Consider the following 15,000-nt stretch of genomic DNA (forward strand, 5'->3'; position numbering starts at 1 on the left):
CTGAAGAAGTAGGAGAAGCCTTATTACAATAACAGTCTGAGTTCAATCCCTAATCCCACCAACAGTTCCAGAACATCAATTTAATTTCTGTCCTTTCTATAGTAATATATTTAGTATAGAATAATATAACTGAACATGAAACATGTGTACTTTAATACTCACCCTCTTTGATAATTAAATAAGGAATTATTAAGCAATTACATTGCAGTATTCTGGAACTGTTGTTGTAATTGGGGGTTGATCTCAGACTGATTTTTCAACTAGGCCATTCGAATTTATGCATCAAACATTAATTTTGAACATCTGAGCCCACAAGCCCAAAAATCAAAATGTCCTATTTTATTAGCAATAATATACTGTTGTCAGCTACTTTTTTAAGTAATTTATATAGGTTTGTTACTAAGAATTTGTATTTTCTTAGTTCTGTTTGGTCTCCCAAAATATAAAGTCACAATATGTCCTGATGTCACTATAACTGACCAAATTGGAGCTTTAGATGATCAAAGTTCCCTTTTGAGCATGCTCACAGCTTACACCTATGTTAACTCTGCAATCAAGCCCAGATTAATAACTCCAAAGCATCACCATAAATATACATATTTATTTTTTATCCTATAAGACAACATATATAGTACAAACACCTATACTTTCAGACTGCAATGTGAATGTTTTTAAAATCTTGTACACAATTGGGGGTATAGCTCAGTGGTAGAGCATTCGACTGCAGATCGAGAGGTCCCTGGTTCAAATCTGGGTGCCCCCTTTACCAAAATTTTAAAGTGTAAAGGTACTGATTCAATTTGCAGTTTATAGCTAGTTTGAAACTTAAGTACAGGAAAAGCTAACACAAGTAAGATCAAGAAAACGTGAAACTTTAACATTATATACTTCCTGATAAAACAGTTGGAGTGGTAAATTTCATTTTTTTTATAGAAATTTTTACAGAAATCTATAATTTAGAGAAGGCAAATATAAAGGACCTACCTAGTTTCTCTTATAAAAGTACTTTCTTTCAAAAAATGGTTAAAAATGAAGAAGTAGGAGAAGCCTTATTGCAATATCAGTCTGAGTTCAATCCCTAATCCCACCAACAGTTCCTGAACCTTGATTTAATTTCTGTCCTTTCTATAGTAATATATTTAGAATAGTATAATATAACTGAACATGAAACATGTGTACTTTAATACTCACCCTCATTGATAATTAAATAAGGAAAAACATCACTTAAATAGTGATACTTTAACATTATATACTTCCTGATAGCACAGTTAGAGTGGCAGATTTCATTTTTTTGATAGAGATTTTTACAGAAATCTATAATTTATAGAAGGCAAATATAAAGGACCTACCTAGTTTCTCTTAAAAAAGTACTTTCTTTCCCAAATGGTTAAACTGAAGAAGTAGGAGAAGCCTTATTACAATAACAGTCTGAGTTCAATCCCTAATCCCACCAACAGTTCCAGAACCTCAATTTAATTTCTGTCCTTTCTATAGTAATATATTTAGAATAGTATAATATAACTGAACATGAAACATGTGTACTTTAATACTCACCCTCATTGATAATTAAATAAGGAAAAACATCACTTAAATAGTGATACTTTAACATTATAAACTTCCTGATAGCACAGTTAGAGTGGCAGATTTCATTTTTTTGATAGAGATTTTTACAGAAATCTATAATTTATAGAAGGCAAATATAAAGGACCTACCTAGTTTCTCTTAAAAAAGTACTTTCTTTCCCAAATGGTTAAACTGAAGAAGTAGGAGAAGCCTTATTACAATAACAGTCTGAGTTCAATCCCTAATCCCACCAACAGTTCCAGAACCTCAATTTAATTTCTGTCCTTTCTATAGTAATATATTTAGAATAGTATAATATAACTGAACATGAAACATGTGTACTTTAATACTCACCCTCTTTGATAATTAAATAAGGAATTATTAAGCAATTACATTGCAGTATTCTGGAACTGTTGTTGTAATTGGGGGTTGATCTCAGACTGATTTTGCAACTAGGCCATTCGAATTTATGCATCAAACATTAATTTTGAACATCTGAGCCCACAAGCCCAAAAATCAAAATGTCCTATTTTATTAGCAATAATATACTGTTGTCAGCTACTTTTTGAAATAATTTATATAGGTTTGTTACTAAGAATTTGTATTTTCTTAGTTCTGTTTGGTCTCCCAAAATATAAAGTCACAATATGTCCTGATGTCACTATAACTGACCAAATTGGAGCTTTAGATGATCAAAGTTCCCTTTTGAGCATGCTCACAGCTTACACCTATGTGAACTCTGCAATCAAGCCCAGATTAATAACTCCAAAGCATCACCATAAATATACATATTAATTTTTTATCCTATAAGACAACATATATAGTACAAACACCTATACTTTCAGACTGCAATGTGAATGTTTTTAAAATCTTGTATGCAATTGGGGGTATAGCTCAGTGGTAGAGCATTCGACTGCAGATCGAGAGGTCCCTTGTTCAAATCTGGGTGCCCCCTTTACCAAAATTTTAAAGTGTAAAGGTACTGATTCAATTTGCAGTTTATAGCTAGTTTGAAACTCAAGTACAGGAAAAGCTAACACAAGTAAGAGCAAGAAAACAAAAAAAGTGAAAATTTAACATTATATACTTCCTGATAACACAGTTAGAGTGGTAAATTTCATTTTTTTTATAGAAATTTTTACAGAAATCTATAATTTAGAGAAGGCAAATATAAAGGACCTACCTAGTTTCCCTTATAAAAGTATTCTTTCAAAAAATGGTTAAAAATGAAGAAGTAGGAGAAGCCTTATTGCAATATCAGTCTGAGTTCAATCCCTAATCCCACCAACAGTTCCTGAACCTTGATTTAATTTCTGTCCTTTCTATAGTAATATATTTAGAATAGTATAATATAACTGAACATGAAACATGTGTACTTTAATACTCACCCTCATTGATAATTAAATAAGGAAAAACATCACTTAAATAGTGATACTTTAACATTATATACTTCCTGATAGCACAGTTAGAGTGGCAGATTTCATTTTTTTGATAGAGATTTTTACAGAAATCTATAATTTATAGAAGGCAAATATAAAGGACCTACCTAGTTTCTCTTAAAAAAGTACTTTCTTTCCCAAATGGTTAAACTGAAGAAGTAGGAGAAGCCTTATTACAATAACAGTCTGAGTTCAATCCCTAATCCCACCAACAGTTCCAGAACCTCAATTTAATTTCTGTCCTTTCTATAGTAATATATTTAGAATAGTATAATATAACTGAACATGAAACATGTGTACTTTAATACTCACCCTCATTGATAATTAAATAAGGAAAAACATCACTTAAATAGTGATACTTTAACATTATAAACTTCCTGATAGCACAGTTAGAGTGGCAGATTTCATTTTTTTGATAGAGATTTTTACAGAAATCTATAATTTATAGAAGGCAAATATAAAGGACCTACCTAGTTTCTCTTAAAAAAGTACTTTCTTTCCCAAATGGTTAAACTGAAGAAGTAGGAGAAGCCTTATTACAATAACAGTCTGAGTTCAATCCCTAATCCCACCAACAGTTCCAGAACCTCAATTTAATTTCTGTCCTTTCTATAGTAATATATTTAGAATAGTATAATATAACTGAACATGAAACATGTGTACTTTAATACTCACCCTCTTTGATAATTAAATAAGGAATTATTAAGCAATTACATTGCAGTATTCTGGAACTGTTGTTGTAATTGGGGGTTGATCTCAGACTGATTTTGCAACTAGGCCATTCGAATTTATGCATCAAACATTAATTTTGAACATCTGAGCCCACAAGCCCAAAAATCAAAATGTCCTATTTTATTAGCAATAATATACTGTTGTCAGCTACTTTTTGAAATAATTTATATAGGTTTGTTACTAAGAATTTGTATTTTCTTAGTTCTGTTTGGTCTCCCAAAATATAAAGTCACAATATGTCCTGATGTCACTATAACTGACCAAATTGGAGCTTTAGATGATCAAAGTTCCCTTTTGAGCATGCTCACAGCTTACACCTATGTGAACTCTGCAATCAAGCCCAGATTAATAACTCCAAAGCATCACCATAAATATACATATTAATTTTTTATCCTATAAGACAACATATATAGTACAAACACCTATACTTTCAGACTGCAATGTGAATGTTTTTAAAATCTTGTATGCAATTGGGGGTATAGCTCAGTGGTAGAGCATTCGACTGCAGATCGAGAGGTCCCTTGTTCAAATCTGGGTGCCCCCTTTACCAAAATTTTAAAGTGTAAAGGTACTGATTCAATTTGCAGTTTATAGCTAGTTTGAAACTCAAGTACAGGAAAAGCTAACACAAGTAAGAGCAAGAAAACAAAAAAAGTGAAAATTTAACATTATATACTTCCTGATAACACAGTTAGAGTGGTAAATTTCATTTTTTTTATAGAAATTTTTACAGAAATCTATAATTTAGAGAAGGCAAATATAAAGGACCTACCTAGTTTCCCTTATAAAAGTATTCTTTCAAAAAATGGTTAAAAATGAAGAAGTAGGAGAAGCCTTATTGCAATATCAGTCTGAGTTCAATCCCTAATCCCACCAAGAGTTCCAGAACCTTGATTTAATTTCTGTCCTTTCTATAGTAATATATTTAGAATAGTATAATAAAACTGAACATGAAACATGTGTACTTTAATACTCACCCTCATTGATAATTAAATAAGGAAAAACATCACTTAAATAGTGATACTTTAACATTATAAACTTTGTGATAGCACAGTCAGAGTGGCAGATTTCATTTTTTTGATAGAGATTTTTACAGAAATCTATAATTTATAGAAGGCAAATATAAAGGACCTACCTAGTTTCTCTTAAAAAAGTACTTTCTTTCCCAAATGGTTAAACTGAAGAAGTAGGAGAAGCCTTATTACAATAACAGTCTGAGTTCAATCCCTAATCCCACCAACAGTTCCAGAACCTCAATTTAATTTCTGTCCTTTCTATAGTAATATATTTAGAATAGAATAATATAACTGAACATGAAACATGTGTACTTTAATACTCACCCTCTTTGATAATTAAATAAGGAATTATTAAGCAATTACATTGCAGTATTCTGGAACTGTTGTTGTAATTGGGGGTTGATCTCAGACTGATTTTTCAACTAGGCCATTCGAATTTATGCATCAAACATTAATTTTGAACATCTGAGCCCACAAGCCCAAAAATCAAAATGTCCTATTTTATTAGCAATAATATACTGTTGTCAGCTACTTTTTTAAAGTAATTTATATAGGTTTGTTACTAAGAATTTGTATTTTCTTAGTTCTGTTTGGTCTCCCAAAATATAAAGTCACAATATGTCCTGATGTCACTATAACTGACCAAATTGGAGCTTTAGATGATCAAAGTTCCCTTTTGAGCATGCTCACAGCTTACACCTATGTTAACTCTGCAATCAAGCCCAGATTAATAACTCCAAAGCATCACCATAAATATACATATTAATTTTTTATCCTATAAGACAACATATATAGTACAAACACCTATACTTTCAGACTGCAATGTGAATGTTTTTAAAATCTTGTACGCAATTGGGGGTATAGCTCAGTGGTAGAGCATTCGACTGCAGATTGAGAGGTCCCTGGTTCAAATCCGGGTGCCCCCTTTACCAAAATTTTAAAGTGTAAAGGTACTGATTCAATTTGCAGTTTACAGCTAGTTTGAAACTCAAGTACAGGAAAAGCTAACACAAGTAAGATCAAGAAAACAAAAAAAGTGAAAATTTAACATTATATACTTCCTGATAACACAGTTAGAGTGGTAAATTTCATTTTTTTAATAGAAATTTTTACAGAAATCTATAATTTAGAGAAGGCAAATATAAAGGACCTACCTAGTTTCCCTTATAAAAGTACTTTCTTTCAAAAAATGGTTAAAAATGAAGAAGTAGGAGAAGCCTTATTGCAATATCAGTCTGAGTTCAATCCCTAATCCCACCAACAGTTCCAGAACCTTGATTTAATTTCTGTCCTTTCTATAGTAATATATTTAGAATAGTATAATATAACTGAACATGAAACATGTGTACTTTAATACTCACCCTCATTGATAATTAAATAAGGAAAAACATCACTTAAAAAGTGATACTTTAACATTATAAACTTCGTGATAGCACAGTCAGAGTGGCAGATTTCATTTTTTTGATAGAGATTTTTACAGAAATCTATAATTTATAGAAGGCAAATATAAAGGACCTACCTAGTTTCTCTTAAAAAAGTACTTTCTTTCCCAAATGGTTAAACTGAAGAAGTAGGAGAAGCCTTATTACAATAACAGTCTGAGTTCAATCCCTAATCCCACCAACAGTTCCAGAACATCAATTTAATTTCTGTCCTTTCTATAGTAATATATTTAGTATAGAATAATATAACTGAACATGAAACATGTGTACTTTAATACTCACCCTCTTTGATAATTAAATAAGGAATTATTAAGCAATTACATTGCAGTATTCTGGAACTGTTGTTGTAATTGGGGGTTGATCTCAGACTGATTTTTCAACTAGGCCATTCGAATTTATGCATCAAACATTAATTTTGAACATCTGAGCCCACAAGCCCAAAAATCAAAATGTCCTATTTTATTAGCAATAATATACTGTTGTCAGCTACTTTTTTAAGTAATTTATATAGGTTTGTTACTAAGAATTTGTATTTTCTTAGTTCTGTTTGGTCTCCCAAAATATAAAGTCACAATATGTCCTGATGTCACTATAACTGACCAAATTGGAGCTTTAGATGATCAAAGTTCCCTTTTGAGCATGCTCACAGCTTACACCTATGTTAACTCTGCAATCAAGCCCAGATTAATAACTCCAAAGCATCACCATAAATATACATATTTATTTTTTATCCTATAAGACAACATATATAGTACAAACACCTATACTTTCAGACTGCAATGTGAATGTTTTTAAAATCTTGTACACAATTCGGGGTATAGCTCAGTGGTAGAGCATTCGACTGCAGATCGAGAGGTCCCTGGTTCAAATCTGGGTGCCCCCTTTACCAAAATTTTAAAGTGTAAAGGTACTGATTCAATTTGCAGTTTATAGCTAGTTTGAAACTTAAGTACAGGAAAAGCTAACACAAGTAAGATCAAGAAAACAAAAAACGTGAAACTTTAACATTATATACTTCCTGATAAAACAGTTGGAGTGGTAAATTTCATTTTTTTTATAGAAATTTTTACAGAAATCTATAATTTAGAGAAGGCAAATATAAAGGACCTACCTAGTTTCTCTTATAAAAGTACTTTCTTTCAAAAAAGGGTTAAAAATGAAGAAGTAGGAGAAGCCTTATTGCAATATCAGTCTGAGTTCAATCCCTAATCCCACCAACAGTTCCAGAACCTTGATTTAATTTCTGTCCTTTCTATAGTAATATATTTAGAATAGTATAATATAACTGAACATGAAACATGTGTACTTTAATACTCACCCTCATTGATAATTAAATAAGGAAAAACATCACTTAAATAGTGCTACTTTAACATTATAAACTTCCTGATAGCACAGTTAGAGTGGCAGATTTCATTTTTTTGATAGAGATTTTTACAGAAATCTATAATTTATAGAAGGCAAATATAAAGGACCTACCTAGTTTCTCTTAAAAAAGTACGTTCTTTCCCAAATGGTTAAACTGAAGAAGTAGGAGAAGCCTTATTACAATAACAGTCTGAGTTCAATCCCTAATCCCACCAACAGTTCCAGAACCTCAATTTAATTTCTGTCCTTTCTATAGTAATATATTTAGAATAGTATAATATAACTGAACATGAAACATGTGTACTTTAATACTCACCCTCATTGATAATTAAATAAGGAAAAACATCACTTAAATAGTGATACTTTAACATTATAAACTTCCTGATAGCACAGTTAGAGTGGCAGATTTCATTTTTTTTATAGAGATTTTTACAGAAATCTATAATTTATAGAAGGCAAATATAAAGGCCCTACCTAGTTTCTCTTAAAAAAGTACTTTCTTTCCCAAATGGTTAAACTGAAGAAGTAGGAGAAGCCTTATTACAATAACAGTCTGAGTTCAATCTCTAATCCCACCAACAGTTCCAGAACCTCAATTTAATTTCTGTCCTTTCTATAGTAATATATTTAGAATAGTATAATATAACTGAACATGAAACATGTGTACTTTAATACTCACCCTCTTTGATAATTAAATAAGGAATTATTAAGCAATTACATTGCAGTATTCTGGAACTGTTGTTGTAATTGGGGGTTGATCTCAGAATTGATTTTGCAACTAGGCCATTCAAATTTTTGCATCAAACCTCAATTTTGAACATCTGAGCCCACAAGCCCAAAAATCAAAATGTCCTATTTTATTAGCAATAATATACTGTTGTCAGCTACTTTTTGAAATAATTTATATAGGTTTGTTACTAAGAATTTGTATTTTCTTAGTTCTGTTTGGTCTCCCAAAATATAAAGTCACAATATGTCCTGATGTCACTATAACTGACCAAATTGGAGCTTTAGATGATCAAAGTTCCCTTTTGAGCATGCTCACAGCTTACACCTATGTGAACTCTGCAATCAAGCCCAGATTAATAACTCCAAAGCATCACCATAAATATACATATTAATTATTTATCCTATAAGACAACATATATAGTACAAACACCTATACTTTCAGACTGCAATGTGAATGTTTTTAAAATCTTGTACGCAATTGGGGGTATAACTCAGTGGTAGAGCATTCGACTGCAGATCGAGAGGTCCCTGGTTTAAATCCGGGTGCCCCCTTTACCAAAATTTTAAAGTGTAAATTTGCAGTTTATAGCTAGTTTGAAACTCAAGTACAGGAAAAGCTAACACAAGCAAGAGCAAGAAAACAAAAAAAGTGAAACTTTAACATTATATACTTCCTGATAACACAGTTAGAGTGGTAAATTTCATTTTTTTTATAGAAATTTTTACAGAAATCTATAATTTAGAGAAGGCAAATATAAAGGACCTACCTAGTTTCTCTTTTAAAAGTACTTTCTTTCAAAAAATGGTTAAAAATGAAGAAGTAGGAGAAGCCTTATTGCAATATCAGTCTGAGTTCAATCCCTAATCCCACCAACAGTTCCAGAACCTTGATTTAATTTCTGTCCTTTCTATAGTAATATATTTAGAAAAGTATAATATAACTGAACATGAAACATGTGTACTTTAATACTCACCCTCATTGATAATTAAATAAGGAAAAACATCACTTAAATAGTGATACTTTAACATTATAAACTTCCTAATAGCACAGTTAGAGTGGCAGATTTCATTTTTTTGATAGAGATTTTTACAGAAATCTATAATTTATAGAAGGCAAATATAAAGGACCTACCTAGTTTCTCTTAAATAAGTACTTTCTTTCCCAAATGGTTAAACTGAAGAAGTAGGAGAAGCCTTATTACAATAACAGTCTGAGTTCAATCCCTAATCCCACCAACAGTTCCAGAACCTCAATTTAATTTCTGTCCTTTCTATAGTAATATATTTAGAATAGTATAATATAACTGAACATGAAACATGTGTACTTTAATACTCACCCTCTTTGATAATTAAATAAGGAATTATTAAGCAATTACATTGCAGTATTCTGGAACTGTTGTTGTAATTGGGGGTTGATCTCAGACTGATTTTGCAACTAGGCCATTCGAATTTATGCATCAAACATTAATTTTGAACATCTGAGCCCACAAGCCCAAAAATCAAAATGTCCTATTTTATTAGCAATAATATACTGTTGTCAGCTACTTTTTGAAATAATTTATATAGGTTTGTTACTAAGAATTTGTATTTTTTTAGTTCTGTTTGGTCTCCCAAAATATAAAGTTACAATATGTCATGCTGTCACTATAACTGACCAAATTGGAGCTTTAGATGATCAAAGTTCCCTTTTGAGCATGCTCACAGCTTACACCTATGTGAACTCTGCAATCAAGCCCAGATTAATAACTCCAAAGCATCACCATAAATATACATATTAATTTTTTATCCTATAAGACAACATATATAGTACAAACACCTATACTTTCAGACTGCAATGTGAATGTTTTTTTAAAATCTTGTATGCAATTGGGGGTATAGCTCAGTGGTAGAGCATTCGACTGCAGATCGAGAGGTCCCTCGTTCAAATCCGGGTGCCCCCTTTACCAAAATTTTATAGTGTAAAGGTACTGATTCAATTTGCAGTTTATAGCTAGTTTGAAACTCAAGTACAGGAAAAGCTAACACAAGTAAGAGCAAGAAAACAAAAAAAGTGAAAATTTAACATTATATACTTCCTGATAACACAGTTAGAGTGGTAAATTTCATTTTTTTTATAGAAATTTTTACAGAAATCTATAATTTAGAGAAGGCAAATATAAAGGACCTACCTAGTTTCTCTTATAAAAGCACTTTCTTTCAAAAAATGGTTAAAAATGAAGAAGTAGGAGAAGCCTTATTGCAATATCAGTCTGAGTTCAATCCCTAATCCCACCAACAGTTCCAGAACCTTGATTTAATTTCTGTCCTTTCTATAGTAATATATTTAGAATAGTATAATAAAACTGAACATGAAACATGTGTACTTTAATACTCACCCTCATTGATAATTAAATAAGGAAAAACATCACTTACATAGTGATACTTTAACATTATAAACTTCGTGATAGCACAGTTAGAGTGGCAGATTTCATTTTTTTGATAGAGATTTTTACAGAAATCTATAATTTATAGAAGGCAAATATAAAGGACCTACCTAGTTTCTCTTAAAAAAGTACTTTCTTTCCCAAATGGTTAAACTGAAGAAGTAGGAGAAGCCTTATTACAATAACAGTCTGAGTTCAATCCCTAATCCCACCAACAGTTCCAGAACCTCAATTTAATTTCTGTCCTTTCTATAGTAATATATTTAGAATAGAATAATATAACTGAACATGAAACATGTGTACTTTAATACTCACCCTCTTTGATAATTAAATAAGGAATTATTAAGCAATTACATTGCAGTATTCTGGAACTGTTGTTGTAATTGGGGGTTGATCTCAGACTGATTTTTCAACTAGGCCATTCGAATTTTTGCATCAAACATTAATTTTGAACATCTGAGCCCACAAGCCCAAAAATCAAAATGTCCTATTTTATTAGCAATAATATACTGTTGTCAGCTACTTTTTTAAGTAATTTATATAGGTTTGTTACTAAGAATTTGTATTTTCTTAGTTCTGTTTGGTCTCCCAAAATATAAAGTCACAATATGTCCTGATGTCACTATAACTGACCAAATTGGAGCTTTAGATGATCAAAGTTCCCTTTTGAGCATGCTCACAGCTTACACCTATGTTAACTCTGCAATCAAGCCCAGATTAATAACTCCAAAGCATCACCATAAATATACATATTAATTTTTTATCCTATAAGACAACACATATAGTACAAACACCTATACTTTCAGACTGCAATGTGAATGTTTTTAAAATCTTGTACGCAATTGGGGGTATAGCTCAGTGGTAGAGCATTCAACTGCAGATCGAGAGGTCCCTGGTTCAAATCTGGGTGCCCCCTTTACCAAAATTTTAAAGTGTAAAGGTACTGATTCAATTTGCAGTTTATAGCTAGTTTGAAACTCAAGTACAGGAAAAGCTAACACAAGTAAGAGCAAGAAAACAAAAAAAGTGAAAATTTAACATTATATACTTCCTGATAACACAGTTAGAGTGGTAAATTTCATTTTTTTAATAGAAATTTTTACAGAAATCTATAATTTAGAGAAGGCAAATATAAAGGACCTACCTAGTTTCCCTTATAAAAGTACTTTCTTTCAAAAAATGGTTAAAAATGAAGAAGTAGGAGAAGCCTTATTGCAATATCAGTCTGAGTTCAATCCCTAATCCCACCAACAGTTCCAGAACCTTGATTTAATTTCTGTCCTTTCTATAGTAATATATTTAGAATAGTATAATATAACTGAACATGAAACATGTGTACTTTAATACTCACCCTCATTGATAATTAAATAAGGAAAAACATCACTTAAAAAGTGATACTTTAACATTATAAACTTCGTGATAGCACAGTCAGAGTGGCAGATTTCATTTTTTTTATAGAGATTTTTACAGAAATCTATAATTTATAGAAGGCAAATATAAAGGACCTACCTAGTTTCTCTTAAAAAAGTACTTTCTTTCCCAAATGGTTAAACTGAAGAAGTAGGAGAAGCCTTATTACAATAACAGTCTGAGTTCAATCCCTAATCCCACCAACAGTTCCAGAACATCAATTTAATTTCTGTCCTTTCTATAGTAATATATTTAGTATAGAATAATATAACTGAACATGAAACATGTGTACTTTAATACTCACCCTCTTTGATAATTAAATAAGGAATTATTAAGCAATTACATTGCAGTATTCTGGAACTGTTGTTGTAATTGGGGGTTGATCTCAGACTGATTTTTCAAATAGGCCATTCGAATTTATGCATCAAACATTAATTTTGAACATCTGAGCCCACAAGCCCAAAAATCAAAATGTCCTATTTTATTAGCAATAATATACTGTTGTCAGCTACTTTTTTAAGTAATTTATATAGGTTTGTTACTAAGAATTTGTATTTTCTTAGTTCTGTTTGGTCTCCCAAAATATAAAGTCACAATATGTCCTGACGTCACTATAACTGACCAAATTGGAGCTTTAGATGATCAAAGTTCCCTTTTGAGCATGCTCACAGCTTACACCTATGTTAACTCTGCAATCAAGCCCAGATTAATAACTCCAAAGCATCACCATAAATATACATATTTATTTTTTATCCTATAAGACAACATATATAGTACAAACACCTATACTTTCAGACTGCAATGTGAATGTTTTTAAAATCTTGTACACAATTGGGGGTATAGCTCAGTGGTAGAGTATTCGACTGCAGATCGAGAGGTCCCTGGTTCAAATCCGGGTGCCCCCTTTACCAAAATTTTAAAGTGTAAAGGTACTGATTCAATTTGCAGTTTATAGCTAGTTTGAAACTTAAGTACAGGAAAAGCTAACACAAGTAAGAGCAAGAAAACAAAAAAAGTGAAACTTTAACATTATATACTTCCTGATAACACAGTTGGAGTGGTAAATTTCATTTTTTTAATAGAAATTTTTACAGAAATCTATAATTTAGAGAAGGCAAATATAAAGGACCTACCTAGTTTCTCTTATAAAAGTACTTTCTTTCAAAAAAGGGTTAAAAATGAAGAAGTAGGAGAAGCCTTATTGCAATATCAGTCTGAGTTCAATCCCTAATCCCACCAACAGTTCCAGAACCTTGATTTAATTTCTGTCCTTTCTATAGTAATATATTTAGAATAGTATAATATAACTGAACATGAAACATGTGTACTTTAATACTCACCCTCATTGATAATTAAATAAGGAAAAACATCACTTAAATAGTGCTACTTTAACATTATAAACTTCCTGATAGCACAGTTAGAGTGGCAGATTTCATTTTTTTGATAGAGATTTTTACAGAAATCTATAATTTATAGAAGGCAAATATAAAGGACCTACCTAGTTTCTCTTAAAAAAGTACTTTCTTTCCCAAATGGTTAAACTGAAGAAGTAGGAGAAGCCTTATTACAATAACAGTCTGAGTTCAATCACTAATCCCACCAACAGTTCCAGAACCTCAATTTAATTTCTGTCCTTTCTATAGTAATATATTTAGAATAGTATAATATAACTGAACATGAAACATGTGTACTTTAATACTCACCCTCATTGATAATTAAATAAGGAAAAACATCACTTAAATAGTGATACTTTAACATTATAAACTTCCTGATAGCACAGTTAGAGTGGCAGATTTCATTTTTTTTATAGAGATTTTTACAGAAATCTATAATTTATAGAACGCAAATATAAAGGACCTACCTAGTTTCTCTTAAAAAAGTACTTTCTTTCCCAAATGGTTAAACTGAAGAAGTAGGAGAAGCCTTATTACAATAACAGTCTGAGTTCAATCGCTAATCCCACCAACAGTTCCAGAACCTCAATTTAATTTCTGTCCTTTCTATAGTAATATATTTAGAATAGTATAATATAACTGAACATGAAACATGTGTACTTTAATATTCACCCTCTTTGATAATTAAATAAGGAATTATTAAGCAATTACATTGCAGTATTCTGGAACTGTTGTTGTAATTGGGGGTTGATCTCAGACTGATTTTGCAACTAGGCCATTCAAATTTTTGCATCAAACCTCAATTTTGAACATCTGAGCCCACAAGCCCAAAAATCAAAATGTCCTATTTTATTAGCAATAATTTACTGTTGTCAGCTACTTTTTGAAATAATTTATATAGGTTTGTTACTAAGAATTTGTATTTTCTTAGTTCTGTTTGGTCTCCCAAAATATAAAGTCACAATATGTCCTGATGTCACTATAACTGACCAAATTGGAGCTTTAGATGATCAAAGTTCCCTTTTGAGCATGCTCACAGGTTACACCTATGTGAACTCTGCAATCAAGCCCAGATTAATAACTCCAAAGCATCACCATAAATATACATATTAATTATTTATCCTATAAGACAACATATATAGTACAAACACCTATACTTTCAGACTGCAATGTGAATGTTTTTAAAATCTTGTACGCAATTGGGGGTATAACTCAGTGGTAGAGCATTCGACTGCAGATCGAGAGGTCCCTGGTTCAAATCCGGGTGCCCCCTTTACCAAAATTTTAAAGTGTAAAGGTACTGATTCAATTTGCAGTTTATAGCTAGTTTGAAACTTAAGTACAGGAAAAGCTAACACAAGTAAGAGCAAGAAAACAAAAAAAGTGAAACTTTAACATTATATACTTCCTGATAACACAGTTGGAGTGGTAAATTTCATTTTTTTTATAGAAATTTTTACAGAAATCTATAATTTAGAGAAGGCAAA

General features: G+C 31.2%; 10 non-coding genes across 10 annotated transcripts; all 10 read left to right on the top strand.

The window, feature by feature from the left end:
• The first annotated feature begins 691 nt into the window (after window positions 1–691).
• On the top strand, window positions 692–763 carry TRNAC-GCA (transfer RNA cysteine (anticodon GCA)). Its single transcript has one exon. It is a non-coding gene; the product is annotated as a tRNA-Cys (tRNA).
• A 1,683-nt stretch (window positions 764–2,446) lies between these two features.
• Window positions 2,447–2,518, top strand: TRNAC-GCA (transfer RNA cysteine (anticodon GCA)). The gene has a single exon. It is a non-coding gene; the product is annotated as a tRNA-Cys (tRNA).
• Window positions 2,519–4,206: 1,688 nt separating this feature from the next.
• TRNAC-GCA (transfer RNA cysteine (anticodon GCA)) lies at window positions 4,207–4,278 on the top strand. Its single transcript has one exon. It is a non-coding gene; the product is annotated as a tRNA-Cys (tRNA).
• Window positions 4,279–5,604: 1,326 nt separating this feature from the next.
• TRNAC-GCA (transfer RNA cysteine (anticodon GCA)) lies at window positions 5,605–5,676 on the top strand. The gene has a single exon. It is a non-coding gene; the product is annotated as a tRNA-Cys (tRNA).
• Window positions 5,677–7,003: 1,327 nt separating this feature from the next.
• TRNAC-GCA (transfer RNA cysteine (anticodon GCA)) lies at window positions 7,004–7,075 on the top strand. The gene has a single exon. It is a non-coding gene; the product is annotated as a tRNA-Cys (tRNA).
• Window positions 7,076–8,766: 1,691 nt separating this feature from the next.
• TRNAC-GCA (transfer RNA cysteine (anticodon GCA)) lies at window positions 8,767–8,838 on the top strand. The gene has a single exon. It is a non-coding gene; the product is annotated as a tRNA-Cys (tRNA).
• Window positions 8,839–10,154: 1,316 nt separating this feature from the next.
• Window positions 10,155–10,226, top strand: TRNAC-GCA (transfer RNA cysteine (anticodon GCA)). The gene has a single exon. It is a non-coding gene; the product is annotated as a tRNA-Cys (tRNA).
• Window positions 10,227–11,553: 1,327 nt separating this feature from the next.
• On the top strand, window positions 11,554–11,625 carry TRNAC-GCA (transfer RNA cysteine (anticodon GCA)). Its single transcript has one exon. It is a non-coding gene; the product is annotated as a tRNA-Cys (tRNA).
• A 1,327-nt stretch (window positions 11,626–12,952) lies between these two features.
• On the top strand, window positions 12,953–13,024 carry TRNAC-GCA (transfer RNA cysteine (anticodon GCA)). The gene has a single exon. It is a non-coding gene; the product is annotated as a tRNA-Cys (tRNA).
• A 1,690-nt stretch (window positions 13,025–14,714) lies between these two features.
• On the top strand, window positions 14,715–14,786 carry TRNAC-GCA (transfer RNA cysteine (anticodon GCA)). The gene has a single exon. It is a non-coding gene; the product is annotated as a tRNA-Cys (tRNA).
• The last annotated feature ends 214 nt before the right edge of the window (window positions 14,787–15,000 follow it).

The sequence above is a fragment of the Taudactylus pleione genome, unplaced genomic scaffold (assembly GCF_031769625.1).
Source record: "Taudactylus pleione unplaced genomic scaffold, aTauple2 ptg000021l, whole genome shotgun sequence".
In the NCBI taxonomy this organism is placed as follows: Eukaryota; Metazoa; Chordata; class Amphibia; order Anura; family Myobatrachidae; genus Taudactylus; species Taudactylus pleione.